The following is a 20,474-nucleotide window of genomic DNA, read 5'->3' on the forward strand; positions in this document are numbered from 1 at the left end:
GATGATAAATAAGCAGTTGATGTTCAGGACCAGAAGCAAGGTTTGAGATGCAAATTTGTTATCAGCATACAAATATTTAAGTCTACAGGACTGAGGAAGGTCACACAGAGATTCATTATAAACAGATGAACTCCAACATAAGAACACTTTTCAACCTTTAAATATCTGGAAGAGGATGTGGAACCAAAGAGCAGCCTTAGTTGTAGTAGTCCATGAATTGGAAGAAAATCAAAACCATGATGAGGTTCTGGAAGCCAAGTAAAGAAACATGTTTCAAAGAAAGGAATAATCCACTCTACCACATCTTGGGATAGACCAAGTAAAACTGAGACTAGGCCATTGGATCTAGCAACATCCGGGTCATTGTTGACCTCAAAATTAGGTCAACAATAACTAGTGTCTAGGTCATGTAGTTTGCGGATTTTACAAAAACCAAAGCCAATGGAAGGAGGAACAGCTGGAGCAGACAGGGGGAATGGTAATTTAGTTGAGCAGATCTAAATGTTATTGTTGATTATGATGTGTACTGTATCTAAGAACTAACCTTGGGAAATTTTTAAGCTGTTTATGCCAAAGAAAATATCTCATATACAAATTTGAAGTGAACAACGAGTACTATGGAGTCAGGATAAATAGGGCAAACTCCAAAGCAAGGACACTTTTATACACACATACACCCACAGAGACTTCCATATCAGGAATGCATCATCAATGTTTATGAAGGAGGAGAAGATCATTCAGAAATATTCAAGGTTTATTGCAAACTGCAAATATTATTTGTGTGTGAGTTATGTACTATTTTTTATTAATTAAATATCTCAATATAACTGTAAAAAAAGTGTTTTCTCATTTCAGATATTTCCAGGTATGCTAAGAAAAGGGGAATATGCCAACTGTCAGTATGCTATGAAATCAGTTACCTAGGAGAATTCATGTAACAAATACACTGATTCAGATGTTTAAAATTAAGATTACTATTTTAATAAATGCAGTTGTTTGGTTTCCCCAGCAACTGAGAGTGACAGGTGACAGAAGAAAAGCAATAGGGAACAGAAGACCAACCAGAAAAATACAGCAATTTGAGTCCATGAGATATTAGACACAAACCGTTCTGCTAGTTCAATGGTCCCTGAGGTCTGCATTGTTTTGCTGTAAAGTACAATGATAAATGCTTATTACAGTGGACCTGAGCCATCATGAAATGGTTAAATTAATTCAACCTTATTCTCTTATCTACAGCATGTAATACAATTTTGAAAAGATGTTAATCAAAAGTGGTTCAAATAAAGAGCTTTGAGAGATTAGTTTCAGTTATCTGAAACATTCACTTACCCAAAGAAAGAGTTTTCTGATGCCAGATATAGAAGACCTTAAAAGTAGTCAAATAACTTAAAATGATGAGAAAAAAATTTTGTTAAACAATTGTATTAACAAATTATTAATCCATAAATTAACCATTTTATTCAACAAAAACTTACTGACTGCAAATTCATTGTTGTTGGCAATGGGAAGAGAGATAAGTAAAACCTGCCTTCTGCACTTCCGGAGCTCATATTCAATGTCATCCAAACTTCTCAACAACTTTTCAGGACCAATGGAAAGTAGTGGCTTGAGTGCTCATAGTCAAGACATTGGGGAAGGAGATATGTGTGAGCTTCCTAATAATGAATTGCTGAAAATTACCACACAGGAGGTAAGCCTAAAATGTGCATAGAGAACAGGTAGACAACATTTCTGATTGCTATAGTTGTTTTCCATATTGATTCTGTTAAGTGAAACTATAATAAAATGCTGAGTATTTTGATGACATTTGCTACATGGAAATGGTCTTTTCTACTACAGTTATGGGAGAACTAAACCACAAAATATAACTAGATATTCTTGGTAAATAATAAATTGCTATATACTAGTTAGTTTAGAGATTTGTATAATTTGTATTGGATTTGATTTCAAATTCAAAGACCTATGACCATCACAAGAGTCTGCCAGATACTCCAAGTTGAATTTCTAACTGCCTACTCAGTGTTTCTACTAGATTGTCCTGTCACTTTAAACTTGAGGTAATCCTATGCATCAGATCAATTTTTATACATACATAAGGGCATAATAATGATAATATAAATAGTCATAAGCACCACATTACCAGATTTCTCACCACATGCCAAAATAGAAAAGCTCTTTGAATTTCTTTTCCTTCAATGGCACCATAAGTCTCTCAGTTACACAAACATAAAATCTATTACTTAGGATGAGCTTCCAAGTTTTAAAACCACCAATCTGGTCAATTCTCCCTCTTTTCCCCATTTACAGGGCCACAGCCTCCAGATTGTTCTGTGTACTTGCAGTCCTGCTACCTTTAAATTATTATCCACGCTATAGTCAAGGTGATCTAATATATAGCTATTATCCTAAAACATCTAGCATCTCCCCATTGTCTACAGGCCTCTCTAGTCTGGTATCCAAAGACTCAAAGACCTGGCTCTTTCTAGAATATCTAAGCTTATGTAACACCTCCATTTCATTCTGTATGCCCAGTAGTACCAAATTGCCTATGGTTCTTATCTCACTTTTCTCTTGTAACTGTTTCATTCTGGCCCCTCTGTCTAGGAGGCCCTTCTCAACTTTCAAAACCAGAATGGCTTTTATATAGTCTTTAGAGTTTGCCCCAGACATCATTTCCTCCAGGAATATTTCCTTAAAGTATCTATTCCCTGTATTTTCACACTTTGGCTGAGCACATTTCTATATTCATGCCTACTATTTTTGACTGAAATTACATGTATCTGCCTATCTCTACCACAAGGCTGCACAATGCTTGAAATTAAAAAAAAAAATGTGTCTTATGAATGGAATCTTGCCACTTGAAACAATGTGGATGGATCTAGAGGATATAATGCTAAGTGAAATAAGTCAGTCAGAGAAAGACAAACATCATATGACTTCATTCCTATGTGGAATTTAAGAAACAAAACAAAGAAAAAAAAAAAAGACAAACCAAAAAACAGGTTCTTAACTCTAGAGAACAAATTGATGGTTACCAGAGGGGAGGTAGATGGAGGAGATGAGGAAAATAGGGGATAGGGATTAAGGAGTGCACTTTTGAAGAGCACCGGGTGATGTACGGAATTGTTAAATCACTATAGTGTACACCCAAAAGTAATATAACACTCTATGTTAAATATACTGGACTTAAAATTTAAAAAAAGAGTTTGTCTTACTCCTCATGGTCTCCAGATAATTCTCACTGGGGAGTGCACCTAATAGAGTCATAATAAATATTTGCTAAGTTATCGTAATTAAATGTGCAAGTTCTTGTACAGTCTGATTCCTGCCTTTCTTTTCTGTTTAAATCCCCCCATCAAACTCCTTCCCATTTCCAAATGTTCTACTCCTCAGGTCTTTAAAACCCTTGCACTTTTCTTCCTTCAGGTTTTGTTAATTCTTTTGGCTTAGCTCACTCTGCCTTCTCTCATGGATTCCATTTTCCCAGTCAAGGTGTGCACAGTACATACTTGGGATGCCTGGGTAAGGAAGGAGCCTCCCTAGACTTTCAAAGATGGCCGATGACTGCCTTAGGTAATCAGAACCTTATTGGTTGTACTTCAGAGTTTTATCTTAAACACTACTCTACTCTCTTTTAAAATTCATTTTCCAGACTATGGAGTTTAGAAAAAAATCGAAATAGGCCTTTGCTACATAATTTAGATATCTTCACATGTCCGGTGTATAGGAACATTTACCACACCTCTATGCAGATGAATGCACCCAAACAGAATCTGTCTTTATGAAAGACAAATAAGAAAAGGAGGAGAGGTTGAAAATGAAGGAAGGGGAATTGAGAAGATAATGGCTGAAGAAAAAGTTCCCTTAAAAGCGACAATAATTCATGATGGGTTCAATCAAGGAATATCATCATTTTGGGCAAGAACAGGGTAGAAGCAGGAGAATGTTTAGCCATTTAAAATGTCTCTTATGCTTTTGGACTTCTGTTGTCTAGCATTTTTCAAGTTCCACTAAATTATGGCAATAGTACAATCTTTGTGTCCTAATTCTATTCTTAAATAAGTGTCAAAAATATTGTAATTTCTGCTTGTCACCCCAGCATTTTGAAAAATGTTCATTAAAGAAAAACCAAAAATTCTAAAGTAGAGCACATCTTTTTAACAGAAATCCCAGGAGATTTGTGACCATAAAGTCCTAGTGCCTGCAGTAACTTAGCTAAGCCTGTGGTTGGCAAGTTCCCTATTACTTCTACAATGCACCCTGAACATGACATACTAACTGCTTTCCTGTGGCCTTTCATATTGTTTTACATAAGATATCTTTTTCCTTTCCAAAAGAAATTTCATTGCTATACTCATTTGTCTATAGGGCCCAAATGCAGTGATATTTCCTCAAATGACTGCTGATTTCAAGGGAACTAAGGTCTTTTCTGTGAGTGTCCATCAAGCTTCCAGTTCGCAAGGAGCCATAAAAATGGGGTCCTTTGAGTTCATGAGTAACTGGAAATTCTTCACACTATGTTATTGTTTTAGCAGCTCAAGCAAGGACTTTATTCTTTGTCTGCTCCTTATTTCTCAAAGAACAGAAATAGAACTGCCAAAATGCCACAAGGGAAGCTATTCTCATTGTCAGGTCAAACCATAGTCCCATTAATAATGCTAGTGGAAGTAAGAAATATCATACAATTATAGCGATGATTGTTCTTATTAGAATTTCAGTCTCTTGATTTGAAATAACCATTTTTCCTATTACAAGGGAGTTTCAATTTATTGTTGCTTTCTTATTATTAAGGAAACTTGGAAATTGTGTGCATTTTTCCTGTCTGGGATTAGCCTTAGATAATTGATTTCAACAACAGGTGTAAATATATCCCAGAACTAGAAATTGTGTTTTGAGCAATTCATAGGCTCAGTTTAAGGTTCTGGCTCATGTTTCCCTGTTTGTTTACTGTTTGAGTTCTGATTTAACAAGATTCCCCCACCTTTATAATACAGAGACCAAGTAGAAGAATAAGTCAAACCTCTTGCTCATCTCTCTCATATCCTAGAGAAGGGGTTGACAAACTTTTTCTGTAAATGACCAAACAGTAAATATTTTAGCCTTTATGGGCTCTACAGTCTCTACTGAAATTATGTAACTTGGCCACTGTAGTGTGGGAGAAGCTAAGACAATACTAAGTGAATAGATGTGGCTATGTTCTAATAAGACTTTATTTTTTTAAAAATAGGATATGGTGGGGCACCTGGGTGGCTCAGTCGGTTAAGTGCCTGGCTGTTGGTTTTGGTTCAGGTCATGATCTCATGGGTTGTTGAGATCCAGCCCCAAGTCAGGCTAATGCTCAGCTGGTTAAGTGCCTGGCTGTTGGTTTTGGCTCAAGTCATGATCTCATGGGCTGTGAGATCCAGCCCCAAGTCAGGCTAATGCTCAGCAGGGAGTCGGCTTAAAGTTTCTCTCCCTCTCCCTTTGCCCCTTCCCCCACTCACATGCACACACATGTGCACTCTCTCTCTCTCTCAAATAAATAAATAAATCTTTAAAAAAACATAGGATATGGGCTGGACTCCTGTCCTTAAGGAATTACTTTGTCAGTTGATCAGAGAATATAGTTATTGTGAACTGGAAAAGACTGGGAATAATTAATTGCTTGGGCAATCAGGACTCTACAAGAGCTCTGTTACCTACATTAGAATTTGTCTTACTTTGGGTGACAAAGTATATTTGAACCCAAGTACAGGTTAAGTTAAAAAAAAAAAACAGAAGCCTCAAAATAGAGTGCCTTAAATTACAAGGAAATATCTGTTTGTCTCAAGTTTTATGGGTTGAATTGGGTCCCCCCCAAAAGATATGTTGAGCTCTTAACCCCCAGTACCTGTGAATGCCATCTAATTTGGAAATAGGTTCTTTGCAGATGCAATTAGTTCAAATGAGGTCATACTGGAGTAAGGTAGGCCCTTAATCCAATATGACTGGTGTCTTTCTTAAAAGAGGAAAGACAATGTGAACAGACATACAGATACACAGAAATAACACCAACTGAAAAGAAGGATAGAGATTGGAGTGACACGTATACAAGCCAAGGGATGCCTGGGGGCTACCAGAAGCTGGAAGAGGCAAGGAAGGATTCTCCCTTAGAAGCTTCATAGAAATAAGACCCAGGCAACACCTTAATTTTAAACTTCTTGACTCCAGAGCTATGAGAAAATAAATTTTTGTTATTCGAGGCCACCTACTTTGTGGCACCTAGTTATAGCAACCCTAGAAAACAAACACCAGCAGTAGTCCAATAGTCCAGCTGTGAGGCTGGCAGGGCAACTATGCCCTAGAAGCCCAGTCAGGAACCAGAAGTTTCTTCCTCCAAATTGCTACCTGACTCCCCATCACCTTGAGTCATGGGTCCCTCTGGCTATATTCAAAGGTCCATGAATGCCTTATTTGATTAGTATTTTATCACATAAAATAAAATAAATAGGACTCCAAAGGAAACCTAATTATATTAAAATATAAATCCAATCAAAATATTAGAAAAACAAATTCATGAAACAGCAATATATGTGACTATTAATACATTAAATATCAAGATTAAGTGGTTGGTATAATAACTATCAAAATTTTTCAGTAGGGATAAACATAATATTTTGATGTGTCTTCAATTATAATGTGATATAAAAATATCTGTTATTCTACAGATGAGAAGGGCACAGATACCGCTAAGAATACAAAGGCTTTTACCTACACTCATAATTGAAAGAAATGCTATTTTTTAATTAGAGGTTAATGAAATTTAAGATATAATTGTTCCCTTCCAAGTTCATGCCCCCCTTGGATTCTGTCTATAGATCCCTCGGTTCACGGAACCTCGTGAGGTTAAGAATCTCTCCCAGAATGTTCTCATCTGCAAAGTCAAAGCCAGCTCTCCACATATCCTTTGTTCTAGCCCAAGAAAAGGGAGGTTAGAGACTCACCCATGTAAGGGCTTTTTGTTTAGTTAGGTGTCCCAGAATTTGCATATAATCACTTAGGTTACATCCAGGAGGAAAGAACTTAGTCATAGAATTACAATTAGCTTCAAAGGAGGCTAGAAGTTTAGTCTACATCACATTACATTATGGAGTTCATTTAATAAAATGAAACTACAGAAAATGAATAATTGGGAACATTATTAGCTATTCCTGATCAAGAAATATATTTCCCTTTGAACAGGCTTATTTCTAGAAAACTAGGAAAGAAAAGTGTCAAAACAAACTTAATTTTTTAAAATATTTAAGATACTGGTTAAAAGAAAATTCAGGAAGAACCAAGAGATAGGCCTAAAAAATTTTTTACTGTTTGCCTTCAGTTTTGTTGTATACCTAATTATGCCATAATGCAAAGAAAGAAGGTTATAGGATATAAACAAATGTCACTGTTTTTTATTAGACCTTTCAGGAATCTATTTATTTATTATATTTATTCTACGTGGTGTGCATGAAACTGACCTCTGCTGCCCAGGTTTCAACAGTGGGCAATCACAAGTCACATCATCATGGCCCCAGTAATTGGTTAAACAATAAATCTAGTCAGAATTTTGACCTATGATGAAAACACTCCCGAATATCATAACCAGTGAAGGTAATGTAGTCGTGCTCTTATATGGAGACAACCTATCTGAATATTGGCCGAGGTAAGCAAAGCCTGAAGATTAAAAAAACATAATATAATCCTAATGGCATCACATGAACTTCTGAATCTAGCCATGACTAAGTCAGATACACCCACTGCCCGGTTACATAAGTCAATTAATTCCCCTTTACAGTAAATGAATGCAAGACACATTTGCATTCAACATGTCTCTTTGAGTCACAGTAATGGTTTTTTTATATTTTAAAATTTTGACACTGATGCAATGTTTGGAAACTAAGCACCACATGTATAATCTATGACACTGACATTCTCCTCCTCAATGCTTTTCTTTACTTTGACCACTCTCTGACTTGATTTTGAGCAAAATTGACAAGGATCCTGCATGATTCTACTCTTTGCAATACACTAGGGATACTGGCTAACTTCAATACTTATTTATTTATTCTCATAGCTGTAAAATAGCTTCCTTTAAATTCTAATTTGGTAAGATGCCATCAGCCTATACTGAGGGATATCATAAGAAATAGCCCTATGAAACTGGTTAGGGTATTCCCTGTAAGATGTGAATGCAGGCAATATTCCCCAAGTTAAACAGTGCCTGCTCAATGGAGACCCAGAAGAAGAAGTTTATCTTTGTTATCAGGATCTCTGTGTTGCCAAGGCAACTAGATTATTTTTAGATTATGGATATTATGAATTATGTAACTCATAATGTTTTTTTTTTCTTACAGGTTACTTGGAAGCTTAAAGCCAATGTGTGATCCATCTCTACTAGAAGAGCAAAATTATCCTGCACTTTGTGTACCAACCTCACCCACAGATTCATTTTTTTCCTTTGCCCCAATTCACTCGATTTTTTAAAGGTTCTTTTATATTTTGTTGTATGGATTTTCACATATAGCTTTAAGTTCCTTTTTTTGGAAACAGAACGAAGGGTATATACATATTTTCTTTTACTATTTCATTAATGCAGTAATAAATTATTATAATTAATTATGTATATTAACAATAAAAATAACATAATAGGGAGTCACCCATGATCAGATGTCATTGATGCCTCTATAATTACATATGATTGGGGCGCCTGGGTGGCTCAGTCATTAAGCGTCTGCCTTCGGCTCAGGTCATGATCCCAGGGTCCTGGGATCGAGCCCCGCGTCGGGCTCCCTGCTCAGCAGGAAGCCTGCTTCTCCCTCTCTCACTCCCCCTGCTTGTGTTCCCTCTCTCCCTGTGTCTCTCTCTGTCAAATAAATAAAATCTTTAAAATATATATATATATAATTACATATGATTTCTTATTAGTTTATAACTTTGTACTTGGGGTTTACTATTCCAGACAAACTGTATGTGTCATCATGAGTTTACCATAGCAACAGTAAAAGACGGCAAGAGAATTTTGAATATTAAATTTTTATCAGGGATTCAGTGTGAGTTTGAAGGCTTGGTTATATTGGATGGACACAGTGCTTAATATAATACAATGAGTTTTTACTAAAGAGGATGAAAAATGTGAAGATATGGGCATTAGCCATGAAAATTATCTTTAATTGGAAAAAGAAATCACAGGCCACTGTCAAACAGAAGAATGATGTAGAATATTATAGTACACTTTGGCATCTAAATTATTAAATATATGAGTTTTCCCCTGACTTTTGTTATTTATTTTTTATTTCTCTAAGTAAGATACATCTGACACAACTGAAAAAAAGACATTATTTCTTGCATAGCACTTATATATTCCCTATTATACATTAAGTAATTTTCCACTTGGCCTGCAATTTTCCCTGTTCCTGACTGCTTAATTCTATACCCTATTCCATCTATATTGACAGCAATACTGAAAGCAGCCTAACATTTACAAGATGCAAATGAGAATTGCATGACATGCCTTAACTAGAGCTCAGTTAATTAATATTTATTTGGACAATCTTACCATCAGTTTGTTTATATAATATCAAGAAAAACAATACTGACCAAAATAAATTAAGTAGATTGGACATATAGACTGGAATATAAAGTCACTGACTGAATTTTTCACTTTCTCTCTTTTTGCTTTCATACAACTGGTTTCTCCAAGCAATGGTTTCATGAGAAATACAACCAAATTATTCTCCCATGGCAGTATCCTTTCTGGAACAGATAAAAGATATATAATATAAACAAAAAATGACATAAAAAAATCCTCATACCATCCCTCCACCCCAACCACTGCTCTTAAGTAATGTGAAAAACCATTTTTGGTAAACCCCTTAAAGGCAGTAATATTGCATTACACTATGTCGCAGGCCCCAGCAACCTGGTTTGTGCATCCTAGGTACTCAGATTTTTAAGAACTTCTAGACTCTGAGATAAAGTCATCCTCTAGAAATTCCCACTTTTACTGAATCAACAACTACTAATGAAGCACTTTCTCTATGTCAGATATAGGAGATACAATTATGACATGGAAGGTGAGGATCCTGCCATCGTGAGATTTAGGTGCTTTGTGATAACACAGCACTAAAAATAATGTTAAGTTTGGGCTATGAGAAAGAAAAGGGATCTTTATTTTCTCAAGAAATTTTAGCTATAGAAAGTGTTCCCGCAATCAACCAATCAATATAAAACTCAATGTCTAAGGGACAATTTGTAATGAGAAAATGAGGCAATATCAAATATTGAAAAAAACAGCTTAGAAATATGGAAAACATAAGGATATTCTGTGCAATGTCATTCAGATTCCTTAATTAATCTTGGATCTTTTGCATTATCAAAAATATTACATAATTAGGAAGCCTGGGTGGCTCAGCCGGTCGAGCAAACAACTCTTGGTTTCAGCTCAGGTCTGGATCTCATGGGTCATGGGATTGAGCCCCATGTTGGCTCTGCACTCAGCAGAGCGTCTGCTTGAGATTCTCTCCCTCTGCCCCTCACCCTGGCTCATGTGTGGGCGTGCACCTGCACACTCTCTCTAAAAATAAATGATTAATCTAAAAAAAAAATACACAATTACATAACGTTCAGGAAAAGGCTATATATTTTATGAACAGTCAATCCAGTGTAATGACGAGAATTTCATGAACAGTCAATGGGTATCGATAATAGAAAAGAATAAGCTGATAAGATGAAGAATATTCTATTCCCCACCTTCTCCATTTTATGAGCTAACCTCATGTATGATTTAAATTGAAATAAATTCCAGATAATTAGAAAAATGCTACAGATGTCTTTCCCCTTCTAATAGTATTCTGTTATTACCTTACAAATTCAAAGACAGATAAAAAAAATTAAATATCTTCACAGAAGAAAATACATCATTAACACACTCAAATTGCCAGTAACAAGTGAACAATAAGCGGTAGAAAAATGCCAATCGTGGTCTCACCAACCATACTCCTGGCTCCAGAAAGCAGAACAATTTAATCATTTGGCTACTTCAATGACATTGAAAAAAAGTAATGAAATCATTCTACTTCATAATTCAGTAACATAATTCATACTAGAGAATTTCAAATGGATTTCACACATTTAAAAATACATTTTTATTTTTACTAAATGTATTTTATATATTACCAGAGGGAGTAGCTAAACAGCTCTGATAGCATTGTAACTGACTGAAAGCCTGAACTCAAGCAAAAAAGAAAAAAAAAAAGGAAATTTCAAACTCTATTTTGTATTTTAATAGGATCAGTTAGCAAGTTTAAATTCCCTCTGCTCATTGTGCTTTCAAGTAACAAATGAGATCTAAAGCCATAAACTAAAAGCAAGAAGAAAATGATTTGCAGATTCTCTGACGCTGGAGAAAATATATACAATGGGTTATATGAAGAAATGACCTTTATCTGCCAAAGTAATCTGAATATATTTCATACATATTTTTGAGTACTCTACAAGAAAGCAAATTATGTGACATTAAGTTGTTAAAATAAAAGTTAAGTGAGATAAAATGTCACTTCATTTAAAATGTAATGTTATAGAAATAAATTAGTGCAATGTAACCAGTGATAAAAATGCAGAAAGGGTCCTTTTTCTATTTCTCTGTTTCTCTATTAGGAAGAAGCACATAGTACTGCTTGCTGTCCCACAAGATACCCCAGGATCGTCCTATATAAGACCTTCAGATTTAACCTGACCTCCTCAGAATGGATATCCACACTACAGTATGTTAGGAGACCTTTTTGATACCACTTTGATAATTCTTTGCAAACCTCCATTAGAAACAGAGAAAAGCCACTTCAAGAGTGCGCACTTACAGCTTACTGTTTACCTATACACTCATAAGATCAAAACCCCTGGTCTTACTGTTTTTGTTAACAAGGAGCAGTAAAAGTCTTCCCACATACTGAGTTTTGGTTTCCATTTTACAATCTGAGATGACAGACGGCACAAAAATGATGAGAAAACTGTGGGGAGGCTTCCAGAAGATTGATTCTCTCATCAGCTGATTCTTTTCTAGTTAGTCTTTTATTGACTACAAAGGTATAGCCAATGCAGAAAAGGAAAACCAGACTGCCCTGTTTAATCCTGAGGGCATTGGCAAAAGGTGATCACTTTTTGAGAAAACAGAGGCCTACAAGGAAATCAGCGCACTGTATGAGCCGTTAAGCTGATTTAAACACACAAGGGATGCCTGGGGTTGAGCGCAAGATCTCTGAGGTGTGAGATGAGAATGAAACCATTCCACAGACTAATATTACTGAGCTTTAGTAGCAGGTGGTACAGTTGATCAGTCAGGAACCTGTCATTTGGAGAATAGGCCAATATATCTGAGAGACACGAAAAATCCTTCATTTTTTTTTTCCCTCCTTCTCACCAAGAGGAAAAATATTGCAATTTTGAACTTTGGGCAATTATCAACTACAAGTTATCACAATTTAGGCACCCATAAGAAGTGAGCAAAACTAAAACGTAGCTACATTTTCCGACATTTGTCTAAGACTGCAGACTATAGAATAACTCATCGTGGCTGAACCAGATATTTAGTTCTGATTTCAGTCCATCTGGAATGAAGCCTTTACATGCTAGGAGCATAACCTGCAATCCAGACAGCCCAGAAAAATCCACGTGGAATTTGCATAGCTAGAGAGAGAAGTGAAGATTCACATTTCCCTTTCTGTTTTGCTGATTTCGTGATTTGGGTGGTTGTTTTGTTATCGGCATGTTATTACTTAATTGCAGAGAAAACTCTGCAATTTGACAATATCCGCTTGCTGACTGGAGTCTTAGAGAGAGGATAAAATGTTAAAATGTGGTATTAACTTATATTTGTAATGGCACGATCTGACCCTATCATTCTCCACTTTCTAATTCCTACAGGCAATTCAACAATCTAAGACTGAAGTGATAAATTAAATAAAGTATAATAGGTGAGATACTACATGTTTTAAAAAGGTTTTTTCCCCACAACCTACTCTGCACTGAGAACATTTAGATTTACAAGAAGAGTTAATGAGAATATTATTAAGGTATTTTATTAAAACTAAGATACCGTCAAATTCAAATGCACCTAATTTCAAACATGTTATGTCCTAAAATGAGGAGATAAAATATTTGATTTGGCTTTTATTTACCATGAGTTAACCATAGAATTCCTAGATATATCAGTCTTCTCTTCAAGTAATCTTTTATGACAGTACATATCATTAATGATTATACTGACAATTATTTTTTGAGTGTCCACCAGATATTTTGTAATTTCCTCAATTCAGGAGAATATATGATAGTGTTTGTGTGTATGTTTGTGTGTGTGTGTGTGTGTGTGTGTGTGTGTGTGGTTTACAGTCAATAATAAAAGAGTTGAAGAAAATTTCCTTCATCAATTTATCTCTTTACTTCTTTACTAGAATGTTTTGATAATAGAGCCCAGAAATAATATACTAAAAAATGCCAGAAAGAAACATATACTGGAAATAACTTTGCAGAGGATAAATTCTTCTTAAAACTTTAACCAATTCAGTTTTACAAATTTTTAAAAAACATATTTGCAATATGCTGCCTTCTCATTACTTCTGCCAACTCTTCGGTTTGAACCTTGACATAATGCACTAATGCTTACATGCATGAACTCAAATCAGGAAATTATTTTCTCTGACTATAGTCCTCTGTCTTTATGCCTCTCTCACCCCCTTACACCTACTGATTTTATATTGTCCCAGGTCCATTGATACCGGCCTATTGTAAAAGTCAATGAGCTTCAGCTCCCTCTTGCCCTCCTCTATCTCCCCATCTCTGGTTAGCCATAACAAAGATCTGCCTTTCTTCATGATAGAGATGATGTCCCTGGACTTCCTGATTGTCAGAAAATGGCCAAGCAGCACCCACACATACTCCAGAATGATAGATGGCATTCACAGGGGCAAATTCAAGGAGGGGGCTTTACGGCAGGTGTTTAGGTCCAGTTGCCCCATCCTATACTGTAGAGAGCACCATAACCTGCCAGGACTCCTGGGGAGGCTCAGAGACCCTTGGACAGGGGAATTGTCCAAGATCAAGGAAGCACTGCCCTTCTACTGGCATGATCAGAAGTCAGGGTACAACAATGCTATAATGTTCCAGATAGTGACTCCAACCTTAACCTTGCAGTACCAGCTCCTCCCCTAACAGGAGGCCAGAGAAGAGCCAGGCAGTTGAAGTCACAGGGCCAGAGAAGAGCCATGCAGTTGAAGTTGTGTCAAGCACAGTGTATAACCTTTCATGAGTGAAGAAACACCAGGCCCTTCACTGGTTTGGTAATGAAGCTGGGGCCCAAGTCTTGTAGAGGAACCTTTACCACATAGCAAGCACAGTGTATCAGCCTTCCCCACTGATGAAGCACCGGCCCCTTCCTAGGCATGACGTGGGACTGGGATCCAAGCCTTGTCACTGACCAGGATCAGTCGCTGGTTTCCACAGAACTTTGTAGAAAGCTAGTGCCTTCCCTGGGTGGCCAGGCTGCAGGAGTTAAGCCTTAAAAACTTTAACCTTTATCTCTCAGGGGTTAAAAAATCAAAATGAAATAGAAGTTCTGATAGTTTATCTTCACAGACCAATTTTTACTTTCTCTAAAGTTCACATTTTCTCCAACCCTGGATAAATGGTAACGCCCATGGTCTCAGCTCCTGCCCCCTCCTTGTCAGGCATTGCTGGGAAAGTCACTAAACTTCCAGTTATTCCAGTATCAGTTGGGTGCTTAACTGCCATTTGCAGCGATCCTTATTTAATATCTATGCTGTTTCCTACAATGTCAATCATAAACTTTCCCTCTCTTTGCAGACTCTCATTCTCCAGAGAAACTTTGCTGCTATAATTACAGAATCTTTGAAAATAAACATCTTCAATGTTTCTATTCCAGCCTCTAAATATTTCTCCATATTTACTTATTCTTTTTCCTGTTTTCCTCTCTCTGTATGAGAGTGTGCAATCCTTCTGTCCTTTAGCTCTGTCTATATTCTATTAGTTACCCCTGGTATCTCTCATACCTTCTGGTTCTTGTTTTTGCATTTTCCCTCCACTTGTACCTATGTTCCAATGAATCAAAAGATAATTTAATAAAATACCTCTATTTGTCCTCCAGCTATCTTTGCTCCATATCATTCCTTTCACGGCAGACTTCTTAAGAAAAGTCTTTTTCTTTGCCTCGATTTTTTTACCCATTCACTCATCTCTTAATTCCTGTTAACCAGGGTCTCACCACCGAAAATGTTAAGATCATAATATCAGCAGTTACTAATGAGGAAATCTGTTAAGTGCTTTACAAATACGAGAGATCATTCTTATCAAATGTCCTCTAATTTTCAATGTTTTTCCTGTCTCTGATCTCCCCTGGTTTATTAGCTGAACTTCAGAACAAAGCAATTCCTCCGTTTTAAAAAAACATTTTATCCCTATCTTATCATATTTAACCTGACCCATACCAAAGAAAGGTATTAAAAGAATTAACAAGGATATAAGCAAATTAATGATGAAACCAATGCATTCAGTTGCAGTAGCATAAAAATCACATATTTACGTGCATCCACTTAGTCTCTTCTTCCTCTTGCATGTTATGTGCTTTCTATGAGTCATATCAATCTGCCAAAAGAAAATTTTATGTATATATTTTTGTAAACTATGCCTTTAAAAATAAGCTTTGCGAATTGCATATTTGTGGTGCTTTGCATCAGGATTAATTAATTCTTTATGGTATTTTAGATGTTTTGTGAAATAAAGTCTTTAAATGATTCTAACACTGTGGCAGTTTTTGCTTTCAGCTATGCATACATTATATATGTCATGCATATTTAATGTAAATACCTCACGTGTAGATGAAAAGTATGATTGTACAATTTACCACTTACCTTCAGGGGTGGGAGTTAAGAGACGTTTTATTTTTAAAAGAAATTACTTGGGTTAAAGATAGACAGATCTTCTCACTGCCAAACCAAATGTAAGAGTTAAAAAGGAAACTCCTAGCAAATGTAGACGTACAATGGAATTGATGGATAAAATAATAGCCTTGCTTATCTACAGTACCAAAAAATATATTTCAATATTCTCTTTGCCAAATAGGAAAAAAAAGTAACTGGGGAGAGAAATTTTATTTCTTAGTCTTTAAAAGTAGAAAGGAAAATTCAGTGTAAGAATACATAAATTGTAAATGTCGTTTAACAGATATCACATGTGAAAGTGCCTTCAGTGCACTATTTCCAATTTGCTTAGACAACTTGAAAGTAAAACATCAAGAGAAGTGCCCGTACCTTGCCCCAGAAAGGCCAAGCTTGAAAGAGAAACAGTATTTTCTGATTTAACTTATTATTATTGATTCACAAGGGAGAAGTTGCATTCGAATATGTATTTTCAAACTAACATCATACACTAAAAAACATCAAAATACATTGAAACAGTGTTTAAAGAAAGAAAGAAAAATGAGAACAAAACTCTCATAATTCACATGCAAACAGATCCATTCCAGCTAACACTGGCAGCCTAAAGTATGAATAATTTCTTTTAATATACATTTGTTAAAAATCCAATTAAAGTCAATTGTGAGAGGAAAAATGTATCTACCCAATATTTACTTTTGACATTATATTCAAAGTTCTTTTGTGTCTCATTCCAAGTTGTAACCTTCTCATTTAAACCGCTCAATTACTTAGTCTATCACAGAGGCATAATTACTGCCTTACCTCCTTCAATCTTGCTTTTCATGCCCCACCTCAGTGCAGCAAGCGCTGAACCAGAGTTATATGTCAGGAACACTACCAGCTGGAGGACTCTGCCATATATCTCACAGGGGAGTTTTTAATAGAGCCCTATTTTAAACAGTTACACAAGCATTGCTAAGCAGGTGGTTCAAGGAAGTCCCAGTTCTTACTCATATTTGCACATCTTTTCTCCCAAGCCAGAGATATATACCACATTCAAGTTTAGTCTCCATAGTGTGAAACCAGGTGAAATTTGGGGCATTTTTGAATAGGTCATGATATGAATCTATAAACCTAGACTATTTACTATCTCTGTAATATCCTAGTCCTTCCAGATCTAAATAGAGTACTTTTACCCACACATACTGAGCTGACAGGTTACATTTTTTTGCAGAATGTTTATATTATATTCCATGAGAAAAGATATGAACACATTACAAAGGTTACAGTAATATAAAAGGTCTGAATAAAATAAAAAAACCCTCCCATCCAAAGACACACTTAATGAAGAAGTTTAAATATGATACAGATGGAAAAAAAAGTACCAGATATTATGAACAAAAAATATCTAGGTAGAAATTTTAATATCTAATGAATTCAAATTTAAGACAAAATTTTATTTAAAAAAGAAAAAAAAGATGCTGTATTCTGATAAAAGGAACAGCAAAACATATACAGCATGAACATACTAACATATACAGAGCTAACTACATAGCCTCAAAATATATCAAGGAACCTAAAAGAACTCTAGAAGAAACCATTCTAGCTGTTGATCTTACACCACTTGTAGATACAAAGAAAGCAACCATATAAAAGTATGTGCAGAGATACCAGACGTCTGAAAAAAACAACTCATAAGCTTGAGATTATACATAGAACTCTACAATCCACAGAGAAGAACATATTGTTTTTGAGCACATACAGAACATTAACAAAAAGAGTTCACATATTCAGTCATGAGGCAGAGGTAAAAAATCCCAAAGGACAATATGATACGTTTGTCCTCTGTCCTCAATGCAACAAAATTCAAAATTAATAACAGAAAGATAACTTTAATTTCCTACATATATTGGAAATTAAATAACATATTACTAATTAATTCCTGGATCAAAATAAAATAAATTAAGAAACATTTTGGAACCTAATGACAATGAAAACAGAGGCTGTCAAACTGTGTGGGACAGAGGTGAAGTGAAAGCACAGTTTAAATGTGTGTATCAGGGGGTGCCTGGGTGGCTCAGTCGGTTAAGCATCTCAGGTCAGGTCATGATCTCAGGGTCCTGGGATCAAGCCCCATGTCAGGCTCCTTGCTCAGTGGGGAGTCTTCTTCTCCCTCTACTCTTCCCTCTGCCCCTCCCCTGCTTGTGCTCTCTCTCTCTCTCTCAAATAAATAAATGAATCTTTAATTAGTAAATAAATAAATAAATGTGTGTATCAGGAAACAAGGAAGATTAAATACAAACAAACTCAATGTTTCATGAAAGAGATTGTAGAATAGCAACACCTAAAGAATCAAAGGAAAGAAATAATAAAGATAAAGGAAGAAATCAATAACATTGATAGTAAAAAATGGAGACAAGTAAGAAAAATATAGCTATTTTTTTAAGAAAGAATTTAAAAACCCTGACCAAAAAAAAAGAGGCAAGATGTAAATAAACACAATGCAGAACAGAAAAGGGAAATAAAACATAAAAGAGACTTAAAATATTAGAGTATTATAAGAATCATATCAATAAACTTGAAAGCCTATGTAAATTGGATATATTCCTAGAAAATTATAAAATGCCAAAATTGACAAAAGATAAAATTAAGCACTGAAGAGACCACTAAATCTTACAGAAATTTAAATGGTAGCCAATAGCTCTCTTTCTACAAAGTTTCAAATGGCGTTATAGGTCAGTTCTACTACACTTTCAGTGAGTAGCTATATCTGTCTTAATTAATACATATACATTTTTTAATTTAAAAATGGGGCCAAAAAGGACCCAAGTAATTTATGGGGCTACTGCAATGCTAAGACAATGCAAATGAGCAAAATCATGAGGCCATTTCACTTATTAACATGCAAACAAAATTCCTAAAGAACATATTAGCTAACTAAAAATCCAAGAAAATATATCATGACTTAGCAGAGTATATTACAGAAATCCAAGGGTGTTCCAGCATCCCAAAAGTACATTCTACCACATTATTATTAAGACAAAGAAAAAATATGATTTTCTCAAATAATGATTTAAAATCATTTGCAATGCTTTTGCAAACTAGAAAAAGCGGGGAATTCTCTTAAAGAGTAAGTAAATATGTGTGTTAGTTATCTACTACTATATAACCCCAAAACTTGGCAACTTAAAACAATTAGCATTTATTATCTCCTATTTTCTGTGAATCAGTCAGGTGGATACAGATGAGCTGGGTGGTTCTGCCTGAGTCTCTCAAAAAGCTGCTATCAAGATGTGGGTGGGTCAGGGCCATAATCATCACAAAGTTCACTGAAGGAGGATCCACTTCCAAATCCACTCATAGGCCTCAGTAGAACTGCTTCCAAGCTCATCCACATGACTTAACTGACCACAGAAAATCTACATCCAGCTCATTTATGTGGGCCTTTCCACAGGGCTGCCTCATGAGAGGGCAACTGATTTCCCCCAGAACTAACAATAGAGTGAACCCAGACAAAAGCAACAGTTTTTGTTATAACCTAATCTTGGAAGTGGCATCGTATCACTTCTGCTGTATCCTATTCATTAGAAGTGAATAAATAAGCTCACTTCACCCTCAAAGGAAGACGAGTACACAAGAGCATAAATACCATAAGGCAGGGATCATTGGGGGGTCATCTTAGGGGCTGTCTACCAACATGTGATATACCAAAACCTGCAACAATGGAGGAACTTTAGTGGGAAAACTAGAATATATATGCATTCAATTTGAAATGCAGAGTAAGACAAAGATACCTATTGTCTTTATACACACTACTTTTAATGATTGATAAACTCTGGTAGTCCTGGCCAAGACTACCTTGCGCCTTGGGAGAGAAGACACAAACTGTCAAGAAATGAACACCTACCTTTAAAAAAATCAGTAACTATAAAAACTTTAGCAAGTTTACCAACTAAAAAAAATCAACCTACAAAATTAAAAGCATTTATTTAAATCAGCAACAACCCAATAAAATAGGACTTAACAATAAGATACTGATCATAATAGCAATATAAATCATAAAATATCTAAGAAGTAATGAAAGCAAGAATATTTAAATTTCCTCTTTAGAGGAAACAATAAAATTATAATAAATGACTACATTAATCAGTTCCAAGTACTCTAACAAAACACCATTGACTAGTGACTTAAACAACAGATATTTATTTCTCAGGCTGGGAAATCCAACATCAAGTTGCTGGCAAATTCATTTCCTAGTGAGGGACCTCTTCCTGGCTTACAGATGACTGCCTTCTTGTACAGTTACATGGCAGAGAGAAAGAAAGCTTGGTCTCTCTTCCTTTTCTTATAAAGACACTATCAAATCATGGGGGCCCAACCTCACTACCTCAATTTAAATCTAATTACCTCCTAAAGGCTTCACCTCCAAATACCATCACATTAGAGGTCAGAGCTTCAACATCAACTTGGAGGGGGCCATAAACATTCAGTCCATAACAAGATCATAGACGTTTACCTGAATAAATGAAGGGACATTCAGTATCATTAAAA

The 20,474-nt window shown here is 35.6% G+C and overlaps 1 pseudogene; it reads left to right on the forward strand.

Moving 5' to 3' along the window:
* Positions 1 to 1,504: 1,504 nt before the first annotated feature.
* Positions 1,505 to 20,474, forward strand: part of LOC113920364 — a 72,754-nt pseudogene continuing 53,784 nt past the window's right edge.

The sequence above is a fragment of the Zalophus californianus genome, chromosome 3 (assembly GCF_009762305.2).
Source record: "Zalophus californianus isolate mZalCal1 chromosome 3, mZalCal1.pri.v2, whole genome shotgun sequence".
NCBI lineage: Eukaryota > Metazoa > Chordata > Mammalia > Carnivora > Otariidae > Zalophus > Zalophus californianus.